The sequence below is a fragment of the Salmo trutta genome, chromosome 19 (genome assembly GCF_901001165.1).
Source record: "Salmo trutta chromosome 19, fSalTru1.1, whole genome shotgun sequence".
Lineage (NCBI taxonomy): Eukaryota > Metazoa > Chordata > Actinopteri > Salmoniformes > Salmonidae > Salmo > Salmo trutta.
The window spans coordinates 53,800,768-53,821,730 of NC_042975.1; the positions used below are offsets into that span (position 1 = coordinate 53,800,768).

General features: G+C 43.2%; 1 protein-coding gene across 3 annotated transcripts in view; it reads left to right on the plus strand.

Annotated features, from left to right (window-relative positions):
• Positions 1-20,963, plus strand: part of rap1gap2b (RAP1 GTPase activating protein 2b) — a 93,749-nt gene that overhangs the window by 23,982 nt on the left and 48,804 nt on the right. The gene's annotated exons all lie outside the window — the stretch shown is intronic.

Genomic DNA, 20,963 nt, shown 5'->3' on the forward strand with positions numbered 1-20,963 from the left:
TCGTTGCTAGGTAAAGCCCCGCCTTATCTCAGCTCACTGGTCACCATAGCAGCACCCACCCGCAGCACGTGCTCCAGCAGGTATATTTCACTGGTCACCTCCTTCGGCTGCCTTTCCTTCCAGTTATCTGCTGCCAATGACTGGAACGAACTGCAAAAATCACTGAAACTGGAGACTCATATCTCCCTCGCTAGCTTTAAACACCAGCTGTCAGAGCAGCTCACAGATCACTGTACCTGTACATTGCCAATCTGTAAATAGCCCACCCAACTACCTCATCACCATATTGTTATTTATTTTATTTATTTTGCTCCTTTGCACCCCAGTATCTCTACTTGCACACTCATCTTCTGCACATCTATCACTCCAGTGTTTAATTTGCCATACTGTAATAATTTCGCCACTATGGCTTATTTATTGCATCACCCCCCTTATCCTACCTCATTTGCACACACTTTATATAGACTTTCTCTATTCTATTATTGACTGTATGTTTGTTCATTCCATGTGTAACTCTGTGTTGTTGTTTGTGTCGCACTGCTTTGCAGTTGTAAATGAGAACTTGTTCTCAACTAGCCTACCTGGTTAATAAATAAAGGTGAAATACAAATAAATAAAAACAGGGTAGTTACAGCCTCTAGTTACAGTCTGTTAGAGACCCTAGTTGGTTCCCTAGTGGCGCAGCGGTCTAAGGCACTGCATCTCAGTGCTTGAGGCGTCACTATAGACACCCTGGTTCGAATCCAGGCTGTATCACAACCAGCCACGATTGGGAGTCCCATAGGGTGGCACACAACTGGCCCATCATTGTCCGGTTTTGGCCAGTGTACGCCGTAATTGTAGATAAGAATTCGTTCTTAACTGACTTGCCTAGTTAAATAAAGTTAAATAAAAAATTTAAATCAATAAAAAATTAAAAAAGTTACAGCCCTTGAATGAGCTATAAATGGCTTAGATAGTTGGCTTTGTAAAAAGTGTTACAGAGAGAGATAGAGAGAGCGAGTAAGCTGTGGCAAATTTACATTGTATATTGAGTTAATCTGGACACTTGTTTACAGAAAGAAGTTGACTACTGGACACACATACACAATCTCACACACGTAGTATGCACGCACGCACGCACGCACGCACGCACGCACGCACGCACGCACGCACGCACGCACGCACGCACACACACACACACACACACACACACACACACCAACCAACCAACCAACCAACCAACCATGTGGAGTCCGTCTGCTCTGACCTTTTCCTATCAATAGGGGGCTGAGATTCTCGCCAAGAGAAAGTTGCCTCGCCCTTCTTCTCGTCTGTCTATCTTTCCATTTATTTCTCTCCATCTCTCCTCCATCCCTCTGCCATTTTCCCAATCTGTATGTCTGGGTAGAAATCTAATCTATGAAGTACAATAATAGCCTTGAATTTAAAGAGGAAAGAATACCTCTCTTTCTCTTGTGTTCTTCTGTCCTCATGTCTCTCGCTCTCTCTCTCTCTCTCAATTCAATTCAATGTGCTTTATTAGCATGACGTAACAATGTAAATATTGCCAAAGCGTACTTTAGAGATTAAGTGATTAATTTACAATATGAACAATCAGTAACAACAATAATCAAGGGTAAAAATATCCATACTGTAACGATCGTCGTGCAGGAAGGAAGAAGTGGACCAAGGCGCAGCTGGGAGCGAACACATGTTATTTATTAAAGACTGAAATAACACGGTCAAAACAGAGAATAAACGTATCGTTACTGCTCAAAGACCAAGAGACAACAACCCACAAACATCGTGGGGGGAAAAGGAACTTAAATATGATTCCCCAATCAGAGGCAACTAGCGACAGCTGTCTCTGATTGGGAATCGACAGAACCCAACATAGAAATACGCCCCAAAGCAAGGCTATACCAAAAACATAGAAAATAAACTATAGAAATGCCACACCCTGACCAAAATAGAAGAGTTCACCTGGTCAGGGCGTGACACATACAATGGACAATAACAACGACGTAGAGGACATGTGCAGGTTGGTTGGTCTGTCAGACACTGTCCCTCATTTTATGGCAAGCAGAAATGTAGTGTGCTGCCAACCCACAGCTCTCTGCATCTTTCCCCAACAGGACAGGTAGCCTATTCTAATCCGAGAGGTCTTTGAAACCTTGAATATGGTTTTCAAATTTGGGGAAATTATAAAATGTTTACATTTTGTCAGGAAATGCAGCTCTGTCTCTAGTTTTGCTGTGGTGCAGTGGTTGCACAGCCTTTCCTCTACAGGGAGCCAGGTTTTCCTGTGTCTACCCTTCTCAATGGCATGGCTGTGCTCACTGAGCCTGTACTTTGTCAAATAGTTTGCCATGGTGTACTGTTGAGTTAGGGCCAGATAGCACTGCATTTTTCTTCTTGTTCTTGTGTTTCCCAATAGGTAATGTAGTTTTGTTTTGACTGTGTTGTAATTTGGTTTATTCTGATTGCGGCTTCAGTGTGTTAGTTGAACATGTTTGTGAACTCAGTCCCAGGACCAGCTGGATGAGGAGACTCTTTTCTTTGCTCAGCTCTTGACATTGCAGGGCTTGGTAATGATATGAGAGGGGGTCACTGTTTTGTTTCCAAAACTGAATTGCTTTTCTAAAATTATTATTATTATTATTATTATTATTATTGTTATTAGTTGATATTGCCGTAGTTCTCCCTGCATGCATTGTTTGTGTTTTTCTTCTGGACATGTAGGAGAATCTTACAGAACAGGATTTCAATGGGGTGTTTGTCTCATTGGCCGTCATTGTAAATATTAATTTGTTCTTAACTGACTTGCCTAGTTAAATAAAGGTAAAAAAAATAATAATAATTAAAAACATTTGGGTGAAATCTTGTTTTGCAAGTGGACCCCACACCTCACTGCCATAAAGTGCAATTGGTTCAATGACACACTCAATTCGTTTTAGCCAAATTTGTATAGGTATTTCAATTTGAATTAACTTTTTATGGCGTAGAATGCCCTACATGCTTTCTCTCTCAGTTCTCAGTAATTGTAGAGTGTCAGTACTCTATATGCACTGCTCAAAAAAATAAAGGGAACACTTAAACAACACAATGTAACTCCAAGTCAATCACACTTCTGTGAAATCAAACTGTCCACTTAGGAAGCAACACTGATTGACAATAAATTTCACATGCTGTTGTGCAAATGGAATAGCCAACAGGTGGAAATTATAGGCAATTAGCAAGACACCCCCAATAAAGGAGTGGTTCTGCAGGTGGGGACCACAGACCACTTCTCAGTTCCTATGCTTCCTGGCTGATGTTTTGGTGACTTTTGAATGCTGGTGGTGCTTTTACTCTAGTGGTAGCATGAGACGGAGTCTACAACCCACACAAGTGGCTCAGGTAGTGCAGCTCATCCAGGATGGCACATCAATGCGAGCTGTGGCAAGAAGGTTTGCTGTGTCTGTCAGCGTAGTGTCCAAAGCATGGAGGCGCTACCAGGAGAAAGGCCAGTACATCAGGAGACGTGGAGGAGGCCGTAGGAGGGCAACAACCCAGCAGCAGGACCGCTACCTCCGCCTTTGTGCAAGGAGGAGCAGGAGAAGCACTGCCAGAGCCCTGCAAAATGACCTCCAGCAGGCCACAAATGTGCATGTGTCTGCTCAAACGGTCAGAAACAGACTCCATGAGGGTGGTATGAGGGCCCGACATCCACAGGTGGGGGTTGTGCTTACAGCTCAACACCGTGCAGGACGTTTGGCATTTGCCAGAGAACACCAAGATTGGCAAATTCGCCACTGGCGCACTGTGCTCTTCACAGATGAAAGCAGGTTCACACTGAGCACATGTGACAGACGTGACAGAGTCTGGAGGCGCCGTGGAGAACGTTCTGCTGCCTGCAACATCCTCCAGCATGACCGGTTTGGCGGTGGGTCAGTCATGGTGTGGGGTGGCATTTCTTTGGGGGGCCGCACAGCCCTCCATGTGCTCGCCAGAGGTAGCCTGACTGCCATTAGGTACCGAGATGAGATCCTCAGACCCCTTGTGAGACCATATGCTGGTGCGGTTGGCCCTGGGTTCCTCCTAATGCAAGACAATGCTAGACCTCATGTGGCTGGAGTGTGTCAGCAGTTCCTGCAAGAGGAAGGCATTGATGCTATGGACTGGCCCGCCCATTCCCCAGACCTGAATCCAATTGAGCACATCTGGGACATCATGTCTCGCTCCATCCACCAACGCCACGTTGCACCACAGACTGTCCAGGAGTTGGCGGATGCTTTAGTCCAGGTCTGGGAGGAGATCCATCAGGAGACCATCCGCCACCTCATCAGGAGCATGCCCAGGCGTTGTAGGGAGGTCATACAGGCACGTGGAGGCCACACACACTACTGAGCCTCATTTTCATTTGTTTTAAGGACATTACATCAAAGTTGGATCAGCCTGTAGTGTGGTTTTCCTTTCATTTTGAGTGTGACTCCAAATCCAGACCTCCATGGGTTGATAAATTGGATTTCCATTGATTATTTTTGTGTGATTTTGTTGTCAGCACATTCAACTATGTAAAGAAAAAAGTATTTAATAAGATTATTTCTTTCATTAAGATCTAGGATGTGTTGTTTAAGTGTTCCCTTTATTTTTTTGAGCAGTATATTATATACGCATTGAGAACTTTGGTCTAATTCCATGAGATCTGGATATTTCCTGGAAAATAATTATATAAAAAGAAATCTTCTCAAATCAATTCAATTTAAGGGCTTTATTGGCATGGGAAACATATGTAAACATTGCCAAAGCAAGTGAAGTAGATAATAACAAAAGATAAATAAAATAAAAAATGAACAGTACATATTACACTGTGATGGCAAACTGTGGTATTTCACCCAGTAGATATGGGAGTTTATCAAAATTGGGTTTGTTTTCAAATTCTTTGTGGATCTGTAATTTGAGGGAAACGTGTCTCTAATATGGTCATACATTTGCCAGGAGGTTAGGAAGTGCAGCTCAGTTTCCACCTCATTTTGTGGGCAGTGTGCACATAGCCTGTCTTCTCCTGAGAGCCAGGTCTGCCTACGGTGGCATTTCTCAATAGCAAGGCTATGCTCACTGAATCTGTACATAGTCAAAGTTTTCCTTACGTTTGGGTCAATCACAGTGGTCAAGTATTCTGCCGCTGTGTACTCTGTGTTTAGGGCCAAATAGCATTCTAGTTTGCAAAGTTTTTTTGTTAATTATTTCCAATGTGTCAAGTAATTATATTTTTGTTTTCTCGTGATTTGGTTGGGTCTAATTGTGTTGCTGTCCTGGGTCTCTGTGGGGTCTGTTTGTGTTTGTGAACAGAGCTCCAGGACCAGCTTGCTTAGGGGACTCTTCTCCAGGTTCATCTCTCTGTAGGTGATGGCTTTGTTACGGAAGGTTTGGGAATCACTTCCTTTTATGTTTGTAGAATTTAATGGCTCTTTTCCGAATTTTGATAATTAGCAGGCATCGGCCAAATTCTGCTCTGCATGCATTATTTGGTGTTTTACATTGTACACTGGGGATATTTTTGCAGAATTCAATTTGGTGTTTGTCCCATTTTGTAAATTCTTGGTTGGTGTGCGGACCCCAGACCTCACAACCATAAAGGGCATTGGGTTCTATAACTGATTCAAATTTGATGATCCTTTTGATGGCATATGAGGCTCTTCTTGCCTTGTCTCTCAGATCGTTGACAGCTTTGTGGAAGTTACCTGTGGCTCTGATGTTTTGGCCGAGGTATGTATAGTTTTTTGTGTGCTCTATGGAAATGGTGTCTAGATGGAATTTGTTTTTGTGGTCCTGGCGATTGGACCTTTTTTGGAACACCATTATTTTTGTCTTACTGAGATTTACTGTCAGGGCCAGGTCTGACAGAATATGTGCAGAAGATCTAGGGGCTGCTGTAGGCCCTCCTTGGTTGGTGACAGAAGCACCAGATCATTAGAGAACAGTACACATTTGACTTCAGATTCTAATAGGGTGAGGCCAGGTGCTGCAGACTTTTCTAGTGCCCTCGCCAATTTGTTGATATATATGTTGAAGAGGGTGGAGTTTAAGCTGCATCCCTGTCTCACCCCACGGCCCGATGGAAAGAAATGTATGTGTTTTTTGCCAATTTTAACAGCACACTTGTTGTTTGTGTACATGGATTTTATAATGCCATATGTTTTTCCCCCAACACTACTTTCCATACATTTTTATAGCAGACCATCATGCCAAATTGAGTCAAAAGTTTTTTGAAATCAATAAAGCATGAGAAGACTGCCTTTGTTTTGGTTTGTTTCTTTGTCAATTAGGGTGTGCAGGGTGAATACGTGGTTTGTCGTATGGTAATTTGATAAAAAGCCAATTTGACATTTGTTCAGTACATTGTTTTCTGCTGTTTATGATAATGCAGAGGATTTTCCCAAGGTTGCTCTTGACACATATCCCACGGTAGTTATTGGGGTCAAATTTGTCTACACTTTTGTAGATTGGTGTGATCCGTCCTTGGATCCAAATATTGGGGAAGATGCCAGAGCTAAGGATTATGTTAAAGAGTTTTAGTATAGCCAATTGGAATTTGTGGTCTGTATATTTTAAAATTTCATTGAAGATAATGTCAACACCACAGGACTTTTTGGGTTGGAGGGTTTGTATTTTGTCCTGTAGTCCATTCACTATAATTGGAGAATCCAGTGGGTTCTGGTAGTCCGTAATAGTTGATTCTAAGATTTGATCATGTATATTTTTTTGCGGTTTGTTCTTTGTTATAGGGCTAAAAATATTGGAGAAGTGGTTTATCCATACATCTCCATTTTGGATAGATAACTCTTCGTGTTGTTTGTTTAGTGTTTTCCAATTTTCCCAGAAGTGATTAGAGTCTATGGATTCTTCAACTACATTGAGCTGATTTCTGTCGTGCTTTTCCTTCTTTTTCCGTAGTGTATTTCTGTATTGTTTTAGTGATTCACCATAGTGAAGGCGTAGGCTCAGGTTTTCTGCGTCTCCATGTTTTTGGCTGGATAGGTTTCTCAATTTCTTTTAGGTTTTTGCTTTCATCGAATCATTTGTCATTGTTGTTAATTTTCTTTGGATTTCTGTTTAACATTTTTAGATTTGATAGGGAAGCTGAGAGGTCAAATACACTGATTAGGTTTTCTACTGCCAAGTTTACACCTTAACTATTACAGTGGAATGTTTTGTTCAGGAAATTGTCTAAAAGGGATTGAATTTGTTGTTGCCTAATTGATTGAGTATTAATCTGTTCAAGTAGACTGTGATTTTGCTTTGATCTGATAGGGGTGTCAGTGGGCTGACTGTGAACACTGAGAGACTCTGGGTTGAGGTCAGTGATAAAGTAGTCTACAGTACGACTGTCAAGAGATGAGCTATACTTGTACCTACCATAGGAGTCCCCTCAAAGCCTCCCATTGACTATGTACATACCCAGCGTGCGACAGAGCTGCAGGAGTTGTGACCCGTTTTTGTTGGTTAAGTTGTGTAGTTGTGCCTTGGCGGGCATATGCTGGAGGGAATGCTGTCACCTCCAGGTAGGTGTTAGTCCCTCTGTGCGCTGAGGGTGTCAGGTTCTTGTCCAATTCTGGCATTTAGGTCGCCACAGACTAGTACATGTCCCATGTCCCCTCCAGAAAGAAGAAGCTGTCTTCAGTAGTCTACAGTACCCTAACCAAAAACCTTGGATAGATGGCAGCATTTGCGCAAAACTGAAAGCGCGAACCACCGCATTTAACCATGGTGAGGTGACTGGGAATATGGCAGAATACAAACAGTGTAGCTATACCCTCCGCAAGGCAATCAAACAGGCAAAACATCAGTATAGAGACAAAGTGGAGTCGCAATTCAACGGCTCAGACACAGACGTATGTGGCAGGGTTTACAGACAATCATGGACTACAAAAGGAAAATCAGCCACGTTGTGGACACCGAGGTCTTGCTTCCAGACAAGCTAAACACCTTCTTCGCCCGCTTTGAGAAAAACATAGTGCCACTGACGCGGCCCGCTACCAAGGACTGTGGGCTATCCTTCTCCGTGGCCAACATGAGTAAGACATTTAAGTGTGTTAACCCTTGCAGGGCTGCCGGTCCAGACGGCATCCATAGCCGTGTCCTCAGAGCATGTGCAGACCAGCTGGCTGGTGTGTTTACAGACATATTCAATCTCTCCCTATCCCAGTCTGCTATCCCCACATGCTTCAAGATGGCCACCATTTTTTCTGTACCCAAGAAAGCAAAGGTAACTGAACTAAATTAATATTGCCCTGTAGCACTCACCTCTGTCATCATGAAGTGCTTTGAGAGACTAGTCAAGGATCATGTCACCTCTACCTTACCTGACACCCTAGACCCACTTCAATTTGCTTACTGCCCCAATAGGTCCACAGACGATGCAATCACCATCGCACTGCACACTGCCCTATTCCACCTGGACAAGAGGAATACCTATTTAACAATGCTGTTCAATGACTATAACTCAGCATTCAACCCCATAGTACCCTCCAAGCTCATCATTAAGCTCAAAGCCCTGGGTCTGAAACCCGCCCCGTGCAACTGGGTCCTGGATTTCCTGACGGGCCGCCCCCAGGTGGTGAAGGTAGGAAACAAAACCACTTCACTACTCCTCAACACTGGGGCCCCACAAGGGTGCGTGCTCAGCCCCCTCCTGTACTCCCTGTTCACCCATGACTGCATGGCCAAGGACGCCTCCAACTCAATCATCAAGTTTTTAGATGACAACAGTAGTAAGCTTGATTACCAACAATGACGAGACAGCCTGCAGGGAGGAGGTGAGGGCTCTGGGAGTGTGATGCCAGAAAAATAACCTCTCAACATCATCAAAACAATGAAGATTATCGTGGATTTCAGGAAACAGCAGAGGGAGCACCCCCCTATCCACATTGACGGGACCACAGTGGAGATGGTGGAAAGTTCCTCGGCGTACACATCACTTACAAACTGAAATGGTCCACCCACATAGACTGTGTGGTGAAGGTGCAACAGCTCCTCTTCAACCTCAGGAGGCTGAAGAAATTTGGCTTGGCACCTAAAACCCTAACAAACTTTTACAGATACACAATTGAAAGCATCCTTTTGGGCTGCATCACTGCCTGGTATGGCAACTGCACTGCCGGCAACTGCAGGGCTCTCCAGAGTGTGGTGTGGTCTGCCCAACGCATCACCGGGGGCAAACCACCTGTGCTCCAGGACACCTACAGCACCCAATGTCACAGGAAGGCCAAAAAATAATCAAGGACAACAACCACCCGAGCCACTGTTCACCCCGCTATCATCCAGAAGGCGAGATCATTACAGATGAATCAAAGCTGGGACCGAGAGACTGAAAAATAAGCTTCTATCTCAAGGCCATCAGACTGTTAAATAGCCATCACTAGCACATTAGAGGCTGCTGCCTATATACATAGACTTGAAATCAATTTAATAAATGGAACACTAGTCACTTTAATAATGTTTACGTATTTTGCATTACTCATCTCATATGTATATACTGTATTCTATATCTTAGTCTATGCCGCTCTGACATTGCTCGTCCATATATTTATATATTCTTAATTCCATTCCTTTACGTAGATTTGTGTGTATTGGGTATATGTTGTGAAATTGTTAGATATTACTTGTTATATATTACTGCACTGTCGGAGCTAGAAGCACAAGCATTTCGCTACACCCACAATAACATCTGCTAAACACTTATATGTGACCAATACAATTTTATTTGATTTCATTAAAGTATGGTGATTCTATTGGGTTGATAGACGGGGTGCCACGGGGGGCCAGTACAAAAAAAAAAAAAAGAAAAGAAAAAAAAAGAAATGCATGAAATGAAATGTATGTATTCACTACTGTAAGTCGCTCTGGATAAGAGCGTCTGCTAAATGACTAAAATGTAAAAAAAATATATATAAATGTAGGTAGCTCACAGGAGGACATTTTTCTCTGTTGAGATAATTTCCTTTTGAATTTCCAGCCAAATGTAAAATGTTCCTGTTTTGATTAATTTAATAGAGTGAATTAGGTCTGCTCTATACCATAATTAGCATACCCCCTGAGTCCCTTCCCTGTTTCACACCTGGTAGTTTGGTGGATGGGACTACCAGCTCTCTGTAACCTAGGGGACAACCAGTGGGTCCATTCCCTCTGTACCATATTTATTGTAGGATGACAATGTCTGTATTTCCCGATTCTTTGATGAAGTCCAGGTTCCTGCTCTTTAGGCCAAAGGCAGTTGACCTCAGGCCTTGGATATTCCAGGATGAGATACTGAAGGCTTTGTGTCCCATAAAGTGTCCGATGTTGTTCAGTCGTGTGGTTTGGCCTCATGCCAGTAAGTGTGAGCAGAGCCTGCTGAGCATCTGGTACATGCCATTGGCTTGGGCTAGAGAAACAGTGGGGGTTGGGCCTGTTTGCCTGCTCATGGCCTGGGTGTATCTGTGACTTTCATGTTGAGGCCTTCTTTGCGGGAGTGTCGAGCATGGGGTGGGCAGAAGAGAAATAGGTCTGATCTGAGGGGGCCCAAATGGGGTGCCGGCATGGTTGACTTGGGGGATTGTTGATTGGTTGGGGTGGGGGTGTAGATGTGGCTGGTGGTGCTGTGGTCTGGATGTAGGTCCTCTTGGCGTGGGTCGTCTCTGTGTAGTCCGGTGGTGGTGATGTGGGGGGGGGGGGGTCTCGATGGTATCTCACTGGTCTGGGCGGGTTGTCTATTGATCTGTTGCTGCTGTGTGAGGTGTTGGAGCTGCGGTTGAGGGCGATGTCCTTTAGGGTCCGGGCAAAGGTGGGCACTGCTTTCTTGTATAGGTGGACCTGGTTGTAAAGACTGTTCAAGTCCAGGGTGGAGTGATGGGCCAGGTAAACATTTGGTTTTGAGCCACAGTCACGGGAAATAACCACTGTATGTTAGCAGGTCGTTTGTGCCTGTGTGTATTATTATGTGGCTGGGTGACCTTAGTTGATCCTCAGACAGAAGGTCTAGAGCACGCTGGGTGTTTGGACACCAGAGCTTAGACACACTGTCTTTGGGAAAACGTTTTTTTTCTTGTATATATTTCCCGTTTGAGTCCATAAGGAGTACAATCTGTGGCTTGTGTATGTCCTTAGTGGGTGTTGTAAGGAGGGCTATCTGGGTGGCTGACAGGGGGGGGGGTGCTCAAAGAGGGTGGGATCCCCTGGGCTTGGGGTTCTTCATTTGTCTGTCCTGCTGTGATATCGAGGCTTTGGTCAGGGTCTGGGGTGGACTGTTCTGCTGTGGTGTCAAGACTTTGGCAGGGGGCTGAGGTGGGCTGTTCTGCTGGCTTCTCTGTGGGGGTGGCCACCTCTCTAATAGGTTGTTCTGTCACACGCCATCCCCCACACCCTCTCCTCCAGCACTCTAATCCTCTCCTCTAGTGCTCTGTTCTTCTCCTGATCCTGCTCCTGTTGATGTTGTCTCACCACAGTCCAGAGTGCAGATATGTCTCTCTCCACCTCCAGCTCTCCGGGTCTGGTTGAGGGGGTGTTGTTGAGCTGAACTATTTTTTGTCCTAACTGGAGTGTGTTCCCCTGCTGTTCCAGCTCCACCTGCCTTAACTCCAGCTGGGTGAATTTATTCTTAATTGAAGGGAGGGAGTAGTACTCTGTGCTGGGAGGATGACTTTCTGCTTCGGGTTGATTATTGAAGAGGTCTGGTCTGACCCGCTCAGGGTGGTGGTATCTTTCTCAAGAGAGAGCTTATCCTGCTGAGCTATCTCTTTGATAATGTGAATGTCCAGCTGAAACTGTTTAGGGTTGCCCTGTACCATTACGGTCTATACATAACTGAGTAACCTCTGGTAGCAGACCATTCCATGATGACATGACTCTCTCTATACTTAACTGAGTAACCTCTGGTAGCAGATCATTCCATGATGACATGGCTCTCTCTATACATAACTGAGTAACCTCTGGTAGCAAATCATTCCATGATGACATGGCTCTCTCTATACATAACTGAGTAACCTCTGATACAGATCATTCCATGATGACATGGCTCTCTCTATACATAACTGAGTAACCTCTGTTTACAGATCATTCCATGATGACATGGCTCTCTCTATACATAACTGAGTAACCTCTGTTTACAGATCATTCCATGATGACATGGCTCTCTCTATACATAACTGAGTAACCTCTGGTAGCAGATCATTCCATGATGACATGACTCTATACATAACTGAGTAACCTCTGGTACAGATCATTCCATGATGACATGGCTCTCTCTATACATAAATGAGTAACTTCTGGTAGCAGATCATTCCATGATGACATGACTCTATACATAACTGAGTAACCTCTGGTGGCAGAACATTCCATGATGACATGACTCTATACATAACTGAGTAACCTCTGGTAGCAGATCATTCCATGATGACATGATTCTATACATTACTGAGTAACCTCTGGTAACAGATAATTTCATGATGAGTTCCATGATGACATACATCACTGAGTAACCTCTGGTACAGATCATTCCATGATGACATGATTCTATACATTACTGAGTAACCTCTGGTAACAGATCATTTCATGATGAGTTCCATGATGACATACATCACTGAGTAACCTCTGGTACAGATCATTCCATGATGACATGGCTCTATACATAATGGTTTGGGTACCGTGAAGAATCCCATACTGGCGTGTCTGGTGGGATTTATGTCTGTTGTAAGTTAATGCAAATAAATTATATAATTGGTTAGACATTGTCAACACACAAATGTTTCTTATAAAGACTAAATTTGAAGTGGTCAATTTCTCCTCAAACCTCAACCATGTTGTTGATGTTAGTTTGGTATGTGCTGTTAAGGGCAAGTCGTGCTGCTTTGTTTTGAGCCAGCTTCAGCTTTGCTAGATATTTCTTAGCTGCACATGAACATATTACTGGACAGTAATCAAGATGGGACAATATCAGAGCCTGAATAACTTGTACAGTTGATCTTTGTCAAAAACGCAGAATATATTTTTATAACAATCATACCTCTCATTTTCACAACAACTTTGTCAATATGACTTCACCATGATAATTGACCATCCAATGTTAATTCTAGTAGTTCAGCTTCTTCAACTTCTTCAGTGGTCACACACTTTATGCACAACTCCAGTTAATGGTTAAGGTTTGGGATAGGGTGTAAAAAATGTAAAACAAGTGTCCACCACTGGGATCAAACATGCACCTGTCTGATCCAGAGTCATGGGATTGTGCCCATCTGACACCCCCATCCACAATGCCTTAGGAAAACCCAAGCCTACTTGATGGTAGTAGTGCTCACTGTTGCCCCTAGTGGCCGGTTTTGAAAGCATTTCCCAGTGTCCTCAGGGACATTGCTAGACGTCCAATTTCGAAGTCACTCTTGAGCGATCTGTAGGGCCCTATAAAATCCAGGCTGCGGAGAACATGGACTGAAACACGGAATCCAGACGTTAAAACGGAATTCAACAGTATTGAAACATTTATTGAACTTAGTAGGAAATCAACTAAATCTATTTAACTTGTAAGAAAATGCATTAATTTGACCAATCATAAGACATTAACAAAATTAATCAGTAATTTGTATTTTCATTAAACTTTCTGAAACGGCACAGGAATGCCCGTCTGTGTGTATGTGTGCCCTGCGCGCCTATGTCTACACTTTGTGTAGCCGTTAGCGATGACGCTATTGATAATATTCTTCTGGTAGAGATGGATACGCTTTCCCAAAAACCTTCTCAATGAAATGTTAACTACAAAGTATCCTATGCCTACCTGGCAGAATGATATCAGGATTATTTGCATCAATCCAGTGGTCATTTGTTTTTCAAACTCACATGAGCGCTACAGCATCACAGCTAACCAAACGGTCTCTTCCTGGTGTGCATTGGCATTAAAGGATAACTACACCCAAAACAAAAAATAATAATCCCAGACCTACCTAAAAAAGGGTCTCCTGATGACGTTTAAACATTTGTTTAAATTGTTTTCCTATTAAAAACGTGTGGTTTTGGGACCAAAAACCTGTAAAAAAAAACAAGGAAATATCAGCCAAAAAAGAAACTGATTTTATAGGGCCCTAGATCTGCCTGAACACACACACACACTCACCTTAACACAATGGCATAAACCTTCTTAAAATTGCCTGTGGGCTGGCTGACAGACAATCCAGTGGAAATGTTATCTTCAAAATTAACTCAAATCCATTACAGCTCCTTCTGCTCCCAGCTTGATGAAATAACACACAGCCTGAGCCCACCTCACCAACCAGCCTCACCTCATACAGTCATAAAGACAGAGAGAAGAGAGAGAGAGCAAGAGGGAGAGAGACATCGATAAATTAGTGGGAAAGAGAAACAGTAATGAAACCGTGTGTGTTTGTGTGTATGGTTGTGTGGTGGGTGTACATGTTGTCACTCACACACTTTTTGGCTACTCAACCAGATCTTATACAGTTTACATGTCACGGCTGTCTGAAGAATGGGACCAAGGCGCAGCGTGTGTATCGTTCCACATTTTATTTAAACTGTGAAACTATGCAAGACATACAAATAAACTTAACAAAACACACCGTGACGAAGAGGTGCAACATACACTTACTCAAAATAATCTCCCACAAACCCAGGTGGGAAAAACAACCACTTAAATATGATCCCCAATTAGAGACAACGATGACCAGCTGCCTCTAATTGGAGATCATCCCCCCAAAAAACATAGAAAAAGAAACTAGAACCAACATAGACATAAATAAACTAGACAAAACCCTCTGTCACGCCCTGACCTACTCTACCATAGAAAAATAAAAGCTTTCTATGGTCAGGACGTGACATTACATCAGTCTTGTATACTCATCTCTTCATCTTATGCAATAATGTTTACTTCTACAGACATACAGAAAGGCACACACATACACGCTTTTAAACAACTAATTGTTTAAAATAACAACTGTTATTAAAAATGTGTGTGAGCTCAATGCACACATGGCGCAGTTTCTCTAGAGATAAATCAGATCAAGGCCGAACTGTGCGATGTAATAGGGAGTTGTAGTTTCCAACAGGACAATATTCGACATAATTACCACATTTTCTGCGCTAAACTAACTGCAATGATCATAATCCATTGCTCGCCTACTTGTCCGATCTGTGTGTTTCTTTTACGCCTGCTACTTTAGGTTAGTGTGGGGCAGACACAGAGAGGGAGAGAAGTGACTGAAGAATGCGCGATGGAGAGGGATAGAGAGCAATTGCATGGAGAGGTATCTCTACCTGAAAATACATGATCTAAGTGATTGATATGTGGTATTTAGCAGTCATAAAATATGTGTTATTTACTTTGAAGCACTACTAAAATAGTGATTTTGGCAGACAGCATAGGCCGCAGCTCTATAGAGATAAGATGACTTGGAATGAAATAATAAAGTAATCAAATAAAACAAATGTAATATACACAACTGAAATATTTTATTAAAGTAAAGTGATGTGAATAAATGATGGTTAATAAGTGATAAGCAGTAATGGGTAGTCACTACCACCATGGGACTTTTATTATTTATTTTGTTCTGTGTTATTACAGCATTCAACCCAAATAATGTAATAATGTAAAAAATATATTTTGATCATCGAACCAAAACCAAACCGACCTCAAAATGCACTAATTGCTCAGCTCTCTCTCACACACACACACACACACACACACACACACACACACACACACCTCAGAATCCCCAAACCAATTCACTCTCAAATTAAGACCAGATTATCACCACTGTGTGTGTGTGCCTATGTATGTGTATCTATATGAGACTGAACTGAAGTCTCTTTTTGCATACTGTATACCAGTTACATGCATCAACATAGACGCCAAAAAAGACAATACATACCTCTACTGTGTCTGGAGCAAAAATAAAACAACAGAGAAATGATGGAGGGAAAAAGAGAGAGAAAACGAGGGATGGAGCGTGAGAGAGAGTGGGTAATGAGAGAGGAACAACAACCACAAAAAATCACCTAGAGAAAGAGAAAAAGAGATAGAGAGGAGAAGAGCAGGTAGTATCTAACAACCACAACAAATTGTCTAGAGAAAGAGGGAGACAGAGAGAGGAGAAGAGCAGGTAAGTTGACAGTGAAGTTTAGAGAGACTGTGTGTATCTGTTATTGTAGACAGAGGGAGAGACAGTGATAGTGAAGTTTAGAGAGACCACGTGTGTCTGTTAGACAACTAGTGAGAGGGAGACTGAGAGAGAGGGAATAAGAGAGAGGCAGAAGGAGGGAGCGACAGCAAGAGGTAGAGAAAGGTTGTCTGTGTCAGTCTACAGTGCTATCTGCCGTGTTAGTCTCAGGAGGCTGTAGTCTAGAACAGCAGAAGACCCTGTGTCGTTAGTTATGCTACTAACCAGAGTGACTGGACCACCGGCTCAAGGGTGCTGTACTGTTGCCGTAGTAACTGGGTTAACGGGACCATCTCGTAACATATTGTAATGATGACTTGACCACTGGCACCGTAACCGTTCTGTCTGCTGTTACCATAGTAATAAAGTAACTGGACCACCAGCTTGGCACTGATTGTAACCGCATTAACAGGGGTAAGCGGGACCTCATCATGTGGGAGGGGGGCACCAGAGTGGGATCAAAGAGAGCAGGGGTGCGTTCTGTGGTGGCGCTGATCGGACCGCTCTACCGCTCCAGACAACACAGAGAGGGGGAGAGAGAGGGGGAGAAGGAGGACGAGTGGTGGGTAAACTCAACTCTTCTTTTCATGAAGGTGGTGTTTGAGGATGCGTGTGTGTGTGTGTGTGTGTGTGTGTGTGTGTGTGTGTGTGTGTGTGTGTGTGTGTGTGTGTGTGTGTGTGTGTGTGCTTGTGATGAGTTGTGATCTGTGGAAGCATGTGTGTGTTTTGTGTTTGACAATGATTTTATTAGTAAGAAAGTGTTTAGTGTCTACTGTATTTGAACTATGTTGATAGTGTAGTTGAATTAGGTTGTCAGTGTGTCTGTTGGAACTATGGCATAGATGGTGTGAATGGATAGCATAGATTGAGTGCAGAATGAAAGAGTATGTTATAGCAGTAAGACAGAAGTGTGTGTGTATGCATGCCAGTATCTCTTGCACATGTCTTACACTTGTGCATGTCTGCATGTATGTGGAAGTGTGCATGTGTGTTTGTGTGTGCGATGCAAGTGTGTGTGCATGTGTGTAGTGGTATAAAATACTGTGAAGTCCTACTTAAGTTGCTTTTGTGGGTATCTGTACTTTACTTTACTTTTACTTCACTAAATTCATAAAGAAAATGTTTTCCATAACACCCAAAAGTAATCGTTACATTTCGAATGCTCAGGCAGGACAGCAATATGGTCCAGTTCAGGCAACCTATCAACATAACACATTCTCATCTCTACTGCCTCTGATCTGGCTGACTCACTAAACACAAAATCTGTGTATGTAAATTATATCTGAGTGTTTCAGTGTGCCCCTGTCTGTCCGTAAATTAATAAAACTAGAAAATGGTGTTGTGTGGTTGGCTTAATATAAGGAATTTATGCATAGCATTTACTTTAACTTTGTACTTTATTCAAGTATGGCAATTTAGCACTTGTTCCACCACTGTATGTGTGTGTGTGTGTGTGTGTGTGTGTGTGTGTGTGTGTGTGTGTGTGTGTGTGTGTGTGTGTGTGTGTGTGTGTGTGTGTGTGTGTGTGTGTGTGTGTGTGTGTGTGTGTGTGTGTGTGTGTGTGTGTGTGTGTGTGTGTTAGTCTATAATAGATTAAGTGTTGCTGTCTCTTTAGTAATAGTGGGTTCAGTGAAGAAACTATGCGGTCTATTGACAGAGAAAGAGCTTATGAGGGATTGGGCTGGTATTTATAGAGAACAGATAATTTCTCTGTCTCTCTCTCTATCTCTGTCTCTCTTCCTCAGTCTCTCTTTATCCCCCATCTCTCTCTCTCGCTGTCTCTTTTTCTCTCTCTCCCTGTCTCTCTCTCCCCCGTCTCTCTCTCTCCCCGTCTCTCCCCGTCTCTCTCTCTCTCTCTCCCCGTCTCTCTCTCTCTCTGTCTCTCTTTCTCTGTCTCTCTTTCTCCCCCGTCTCTCTCTCTCTCTTTCTCTGTCTCTCTTTCTCCCCCTGTCTCTCTCTCTCTCTCTGTCTCTCTTTCTCTCTCTCCCCCGTCTCTCTCTCCCCGTCTCTCTCTCTGTCTCTTTCTCTCTCTCTCTCCCCCGTCTCTCTCCCCCGTCTTTCTCTCTCTGTCTCTCTTTCTTTCTGTCTCTCTCTCTGTCTCTATTTTCTCTCTCTCTCCACATCTCTCTCTCTCTGTCTCTCTTGCTCTCTCTCCCCCGTCTCTCTCTCTCCCCATCTCTCCCCGTCTCTCTCTCTCTCCCCCGTCTCTCTCTCTCTCTGTCTCTCTTTCTCTGTCTCTCTTTCTCCCCTGTCTCTCTCTCTCTCTTTCTCTGTCTCTCTTTCTCCCCGTCTCTCTCTCTCTTTGTCTCTCTTTCTCTCTCTCCCCGTCTCTCTCTCCCCCGTCTCTCTCTCTGTATCTCTCTCTCTCTCCCCCCGTCTCTCTCAATTCAATTCAATTCAATTCGCTTTATTGGCATGACGTAACAATATACATATTGCCAAAGCTTATTTTGGATATTTACAATATAAAAATAAATAAAAAATGAGAATCAAAATTGTCAACGGGACAACAGTAACAACAATAACCAAGGGTCAAAATAACCATACATTCAACAATAACAATAAGCATACAGTAGAGGACATGTGCAGGTTTATTGGTCTGTCAGACACTGTCCCTCAACTTATGGCATGCAGCAATGTAGTGCACGGCCAACACACAGCTCTATGCGTCCTCCCCAAACAGGACGGGTAGCCTACTCTCATCAGAGAGGTCTTTGAAACCTTGAATAAGGGTTTCAAATTTGGGGAAATGACACTCTCTAATTGTTTTATATTTTTGACATTTTGTCAGGAAATGCAGCTCCGTCTCAGGTTCTGCTGTGGTGCAGTGGTTGCACAGCCTTTCCTCTACAGGGAGCCAGGTTTTCCTGTATCTACCCTTCTCAATGGCAAGGCTGTGCTCACTGAGCCTGTACTTTGTCAAGGTTTTTCTAAGGTTTTGGTCAGTAACCATGGTCAAATATTTAGCCATAGTGTACTGTCGATTTAGGGCCAGATAGCACTGCATTTTGCTTTGTGTTTGTGCTTGTGTTTCCCAATAAGCAATGTAGTTTTGTTTTGACTGTGTTGTAATTTGGTTTATTCTGATTGATTGGATGTTCTGGTCCTGAGGCTTCAGTGTGTTAGTAGAAGAGGTTTGTGAACTCAGCCCCAGGACCAGCTGGATGAGGGGACTCTTTTCTTTGCTCAGCTCTTGGCATAGCAGGGCTTGGTAATGATATGAGAGGGGGTCACTCTATTTTAGATGTTTCCAAAACTTAATTGCTCTTTTTGAGTTTTTATTATTAGTGGATATTGGCCTAATTCTGCCCTGCATGCATTGTTTGTAGTTTTCCTCTGGACACGTAGGAGAATCTTACAGAACTCTGCATGTAGGGTTTCAATGGGGTGTTTGTCCCATTTGATGAAATCTTGTTTTGCAAGTGGACCCCACACCTCGCTGCCATAAAGTGCAATTGGTTCAATGACATATTCAATTAGTTTTAGCCAAATTTTAATAGGTATTTCAATTTCAATTTGCTTTTTAATGGCGTAGAATGCCCTGCGTGCTTTCTCTCTCAGTTCATTCACTGCCTCATTAAGGTGTCCAGTTGAGCTTATTTTTAAACCTAAGTAATTATAGTGTGTACAGTACTCTATATATTTTGTACCAATTGAGAACTTTGGTCTAATTCCCTGAGATCTGGATCTTCTCTGGAAAATCATTATTTTAGTATTTTTGGGGTTTACTGCCAGGGCCCAGGTCTGGCAGTACTGCTCTAGCAGGTCCAGGCTCTGCTGTAGGCCATGTGCTGTGGGTGACCGCAGGCATAGGTCATCTGCGAAGAGTAGGCATTTAACTTCTGAATTGTGGAGACTAACACCAGGGGCTGAGGATTTTTCTAGAATAGTGGCCAATTCGTAAATGTGAATATTGAAGAGTGCAGGGCTCAGATTGCAACCCTGACGAAGGCCCCGCCCCTGGTTAAAGAATTCTGTTCTTTTCTTACCAATTTTAATGCTGCACGTATTGCCAGTATACATTGATTTAATTATGTCATATGTTTTACCCCCTACACCACTTTCAATAACTTTGTAGAACAGTCCTGTATGCCAAATAGAATCAAATGCTTTTTGGAAGTCGATAAAGCAAGCGTATATTTTGGTATTATTTTGGTTGACATGTTAATCTATCAGGGTGTGTAAGGTGTAAATATGATCAGTTGTGCGATGTTTTGGTATAAATCCAATTTGGCTTTTACTCAAGACATTGTGCTTATTAAGGAAGTTTAGAACTCTTACATTGATGATACTACAGAAAACCTTCCCCAGGTTACTGTTCACACAAATGCCTCTGTAATTGTTAGGGTCAAATTTGTCTCCGTTCTTAAAGATTGGGGTTATGAGTCTCTCTCTATGATCTCTCTCTCTCTGTCTCTCTTTCTCCCCCCGTCTCTCTCTCTCTCTCTGTCTCTCTTTCTCTCTCTCTCTCCCCGTCTCTCTCTCCCCGTCTCTCTCCCCCGTCTCTCTCTCTCCCCTGTCTCTCTCTCTCTCTTTGTCTCTTTTTCTCTCTCTTTCCCCATCTCTCTCTCTCTCTCTCTCTCTCTCTTTCTCTCTCTCCCTCCCCGTCTCTCTTTCTCCCCCCTGTCTCTCTCTCTCTGTCTCTCTTTCTCTCTCTCTCTCCCCGTCTCTCTCTCTCTCTCTCTCTCGTCTCTTTTTTCTTTCTCTCTCTCTCTGTCTCTCTTTCTCTCTCTCCCTCCCCCGTCTCTCTCTCTCTCTCCCCCGTCTCTCTCTGTCTCTCTTTCTCTGTCTCTCTTTCTC